Source organism: Rhododendron vialii, chromosome 10a, assembly GCF_030253575.1.
Source record: "Rhododendron vialii isolate Sample 1 chromosome 10a, ASM3025357v1".
Taxonomy (NCBI): Eukaryota; Viridiplantae; Streptophyta; class Magnoliopsida; order Ericales; family Ericaceae; genus Rhododendron; species Rhododendron vialii.
In genome coordinates this window covers 24,111,470-24,117,442 of record NC_080566.1, presented here as the reverse complement: position 1 = coordinate 24,117,442, position 5,973 = coordinate 24,111,470, and positions in this window count along the sequence as shown.

The window sequence follows — 5,973 nt, the reverse complement described above, 5'->3', positions numbered from 1 at the left end:
CGTGGTAATCCCACTTCCATGCTATTGGCTTCTCCAATTGGAGACTAGCGAGCCATCCAAATAGTTGGTTCTACCCTTCGATCTTTTCGTCACCGCACTTGCTGTCCGTCTATCCCCCTTAAAAGGAATCGAGTCCCTTCTAGGGTATAAGCTATCACCATTCTTCTGTTGGCAGTCTACGATCGCTTGACGTGTAGATCGCCAGTCCATCCCCAGGATTACGTCGAAATTCTCCATGCCGATCACTCTAAGATTGCGAGTTAGGCACGAGTTAGCTACCTTGAGTTCGCACTCTCCACACACTAGACTAACAGTTATACTCCCCCCCAGACGGTGATGTTACTTTCGTACACGTACTTAGGGGTTCTGTTTCTAGTGCTAGTGCAGTTATGCAGGCAGTAGATGTAAATGAATGCGATGCTCAAGCTTGTACGCAGGTACTATACAATAGTAGTGTACCTTGGATCACAGAGGGATCTTGCTCCTGTGCCTCAGTTTGTAGCGCAAAGATACGCCCTCCAGTGCTTTGCTGGTATCCCATGGGCTGCTTTCCCTTGTTTTGCCCATTCTGCTGCTGTGATGAGCCTCCAGGGTTTTGCTTCACAAAACCTGTCTGTCCAAAGCTCCCATTACCCTCCTTCTGAGGTTACGGGCATTGGCGACTGTAGTGGCCCATAGCCTGACAGTTGTAGCATCGAACTGTCGTTAAGTCTCGACCACCTCTCTTCTGCTCGCCACTTTCGGAGTTTGCAGTCTTCCAGGGTTGGTTGCCTTGAGATGGGGTAAAGGGTTTGGTGGAGTAGGGTCCACGGTTATCGCTGAGGGTTTGGGTTCAGATTGGTCCACCGGCGTTGCCCGTTGCCTTCCTCCATCGAGTTTTGAAGTCAGCCTCCTCGATTTCCAGGCGAAGAGCACACTGGACCACACCATTATAGGTGGTAAAGGCTTGTGCCACTACGGCCCTTCGAGCGGTAGTCAGCCCCCACTCGAATCTTCTTGCCTTCCTGTCTTCGGTTGCTACAGCGGTTGGGGCGTAACGGGATAGCTCTTCATATTTGGCCGCGTACTGGGTCACGGTCATCGTCCCTTGTTTCAGGTTCATAAATTCCTGCTCCTTGGTTAGGCGAAGGGGTGTAGGGAAGTATTTATCGAGGAATAGGGTTTCAAACTCGGCAAATGTCATGGTGGCTATGGCATGGGTGGCCTCCATTAACTCCCACCAGTAGCGGGCTTCTCCCTTCAGCTGGTAAGTGGCTAAGGCCACACGGTCTCCGTTTCGGGTGATCTCCAAGGTGTTCAGGATCACCTTGGTTTCTTTTAGCCAGGCTTCAGCTATGGTAGGGTTAGGATCTCCGTTGAAGGTCGGGGGTCGGTGCTTGCAAAATTCATTCATTGCCCGGGTTCGGGTCACGGGTCCATCGTTGTGGTTTTGGTTTTGGCAGTTGGCGTTCAAGGCAGTTACAAGTGCTTGCATGATTTGTGCTAGGTCGGGGTTGGGATTAGGGTTAGAGGAGTCACCGGTCTCATATCCTATTCCGCTGCGTCGGTTCACCATCTACGAGTAGAAATTGAAAGGGAAAGGTTTAGTCTACCGAATCGATTTCCCTTTTGTAAAAGGCGCTTCCTTCTAAGGTCAAAAGTAGTTTAACAAATAGTATGCAACGGTATTCTTAAAACAAAGCAAGCTCTTTTTTTTTATAGATAAGAACATCTTACAACATAAACATAGAATTACAAACATAAACATAGAGTTCTACTACAAGGCAAGTAAAAAGACACGAGATTTCTCCTAACACAAGTTGAAAGCGATCCTAATCCTTAACATCCTACATCTCGAAGGATTACAATCGGCCTAAGATATGCCTAATTGGCGTCGTTGGTTTCGAGTCTCACCCATTCTCGAGATTCTCTACCATCTCTCATCCAAAGCTTGGCGCAAACGGCGTTCGTACTCCTTTATGGCTGCGGCGAGTGCGACGATCACGGCGAGAGCCCAGTACCAAAAGGTGTTGAGATGGTTGTTCTCGGCGAACCACCGTGGCATGCCTATTGTGAGTACCGCACAAAACAAGACGAGGGAGAAGAGTTGCAACCATAGGGTTTGGATTGATATGGTTATTTCGGCTCGCTCGATTTCTCGGAATATGGCGTCTTCCGAAAATCCTCGTCGTCGGATTGCCATGGCTCGGCTCGGTTTGATAGGATAGGATTTGGAGGGGTTATGATGGTGAGAGAGATGAAAAAATGGAAGTGGTGGTGGGGTATATATAAGGGCCGAAAAGGTGGGTGGAGGAAGGAAAAGGTTTGAAATTTAAAATTTGAAATATGAATTTTTGGAGGTAAAAATTTTGAAATTTGAAGTTTAGGGGGGAGTGTGGTTTGCCGGCCTAATGGGGCTATGCCCGGCACCCACTCGGTGCAAGGCTCCCACTCTTGTCCCTTAAAATATTTATTCAAGAACGGCTCCTCCACGAACTAGTAAATAAAATTTGCTCAATTAGCAACGTTTTTAGGCAAAGGTTTAATACAAAAAAAAATGTTTTGGAGTTTCTAAGTTCCACTTTCGATCCTTGATTTAAGTCATCAACCAATTGTTCGGGAATTCCCAGCTCAGCGGTACTGCCAATTTCCGCGCCTTGCTTCAATCCGAAGATTGTTTTGACAGAATTCCATCCAATTTGGGACGGTAAACTTAAACTCAATTCACGTTTGTGCAACGGTCAAACTATCTCGTGGTTCTACCCACTCTACCCATGGCCGAGGTTTTGAACCTCAAGCTTTGATACCAAGTTGTAACACCCCGAATTTTGGGTACGTTAAAAAGACATTTTATTGATAAAACCAAATGGAGTCTGGCTCTTATTACATCATAATTCTCATAAGAGTACTTTTAAACAAACAAGGAGGGAACTAGGGTTCCTAACTACTGCTCCACTTCCTCCTCCATTCGGGCTAGCTCTTCGGCTCCAAAGGCCTCCAAGGTGTAAAGTTCACCCTGTTCATCTACAAAGTCTGACACATTATACCAGCGTCGCCACCGATATAATATGCCAGGGTCACCAAAAAGGCAACACCGTGAGCTACGAAAGCTCAATAGAAAAATCCTTACCCGCTAACCCATAACTTACAAACAACAGGTAATAATAAAACATTGATTTCCACATGATACGTGTATACACAGCTACAAAAGACAATATCAACAACACATCCGCAATCACTATATAACTATCGTTGGTGTCCAAGATTCTCCGAGTTTCTCCTACGTAACTCATCGTAGACCGTGTCTCCATTTTCATATACAAATCAACATTTTCCCAAAATCCGTTTGTTTAACACACCCAACCTCGGTTCCGCCGTTCCGGGTTCCCGAGTATCCTCACAATGGTTCCGCCGTCCCGGGTTTCCATTGGCACACAAAACTTGCATTGGCTCCTCTCCGCGGATAACCAAGCCATATTACCAATGAGGCTACCACGTCCGCCCGCATTGGCAATCTTCACAATGGGCTACCAAGTCCGGCCACATTGTGGTTTTCACAATCCACGCAATGGGCTACCAAGTCCGGCCACATTACGAGTTTTCATACACACAACGGGCTACCAAGTCCGGCCACGTTGCGGTTTTCACAATCCACACGATGGGCTACCACGTCCGGCCACATCGCGGGTTTCCATACACACAATGGGCTACCAAGTCCGGCCACATTGCGGTTTCAAAACACATCTCATCATTATCCACACCCTAGGTGTCATGTTCCTACTTTCTCGGTTCTCGTGTCTCGTTTACATGCAAAGACTCCGTGGTAGGACAAAGTAAGCATAAATCATTCATTGTAATCTAACAAGATCATCCATCTCTATAATATATCACAAGTAACACAATCGATTTATGTATGCAAGCTCATACTCCTTGAAATACGAATACTTCGATTCACATGGTAACGTTTTAACTTTCAAAAACCGTTCTTTCTTAAAGATCAAACAACATATGTTTTACTTGGAATAAGTAAGTAAGTGAGTAAGGATAAACTTAGAGTTAGGGGTAAGAATAATCTACCTTGATACGAAACTAGTCGGGGCCGAATAAGCTAGATGGAAGATTCTACGGGTGGTGAGACTCGTAAATCTGGACCGAACTTTGGATGGCCTTAACTCAGTCAATCTTTGGCCGAATATGATCGTTCTTGGGTCGAAATCGAAGCTCTAGAAGCGCTCTACAGCTTTTGTGAAGGAAGTTGATCCTAGAAACTAGTTTAGGTAGGAGAAAAATGGTGATAAAGGAAGAGACAGTAAGCTGTCTGGAAATGGAAATCCGAGAATTTTACTGAACTTCGGATGCCAGTATCTTTGTCATTTCTTCACTGATTGGAGTGGTTCTTCAGTCTAACTTGAAGGTCTCAAAGTGCTCTACAACTTTCCCGAAGGGAGTTGGTTCTAAAAACTAGCCTAAGCAGGAAAAAACTGAGGATTTACGAAGGGCAGTAGGCTACCTGGAAAAACAGAAATGGTTTCTAGAGAGAAGTGAGAGCAAGAAGTGAAGGTGTGAGTTGAATGGCATGGGAATGGCTCTAGTTATAGAAAAAACTCTTGGCCCTCTCCTTTCTCTCAAGGCCGGTCCCCCCCTCTCTCCGTAGCTCATAATTTTGACACTTGTCAAGCACTCATGGAAGGTCAAAGGCTAGTTGCTAGGCTTGCAGGGCTAGGTTAGGCTAAATGGTAAGCTTGCATGGCTAGGTTAGTTTTTGGATTTGATCTTTGGAAGATTTGTTGGAAGATTTGGAGACAATGGTACAAGATTTGGTCTAAAACAATAATAGAAGGTCAATGGAGAGTTAAGTTTGGCTAGGAAAAAGATTCACCAAGGATTTGAAAGATGTAGGAAGATCATGGGAATCAAGAGTGGTACAATCAAATCTTCCTCTTTCTTCCTTCTCTCTCTCTCTCTCTCTCTCTCTCTCTCTCTCTCCCTCTCTCTCGGCTACTCTCTCTCTCTCCCTCTCAGCATTCTCTCTCCTCTCTCTCTCTATCTCTCTCTCTCTCTCTCTCTCTCTCTCTAGTACATATATATATATATATATATATAAATGCAAGAAAGAATAAGAAAGGTACAAAGTACAAGATTTATAAAATCAAATACCCAATAAAGAATTACAATTAGGCACATGTCCCATTTAAATAAATAAACTAGTGTACTAATGTACTCTAAGAAGATCAACTCCCCAATAAACTAATCCAATTGGGTACAAAACCCCAATATAAAATAATAAAAGAGTACTTAGGAGAATCTTAGGCCTTAAAGGCTATTAAGGCTACTAAGTACTTTAATAATAAAATATTATATACTTTATCACATGGGGTTTAAGAAAAAGACTAGTTTAATGCACCCATGTACTTGCTTGAAAGACTAAACCTTTTATCTAATGGATAATAAATCCCCTAACATTTATTGTCCAATGGACAATAGCTACTAGGAAACTTTTATAATAAAATAATCAAAGTCCTTTAAAGCATGTGACAATAGCCCTATACTTAAATATAGGTGTGGTACCAAGTACCCCAATTAAATAAAAAGACTAGGATTCTCCCCATTAGTTTATAATAGAGTACAAGTACTAGTTTAATAAATAAAGTACTTTAGAAATCTAGAGTTTAGATATACCCCAATATTTTTATGCATAAAAGTACATGGGAATCCAAATCTTGATTATTAAAATAAAACCTTGTACTTGGTAGGAAGATTTGGGCTATTACCCAACGGATAATAATTTTCCTAGCGGGTAAAGACCAATGGATAAAAGAAGTACAAGTACTTTTTATCTTAAAATAAGATTTTGAAAGACTACATGTACTTTAGTCAAATATTATAATGAAAAGCTTATTGTCCAATGGACAAAAATTACTCTAACCATTATGGACCAAAGGGTAAAGGCAAAAGTTTCAAAAGGTTCAAAAGGTCCAAAAGGTTCATCTAGTA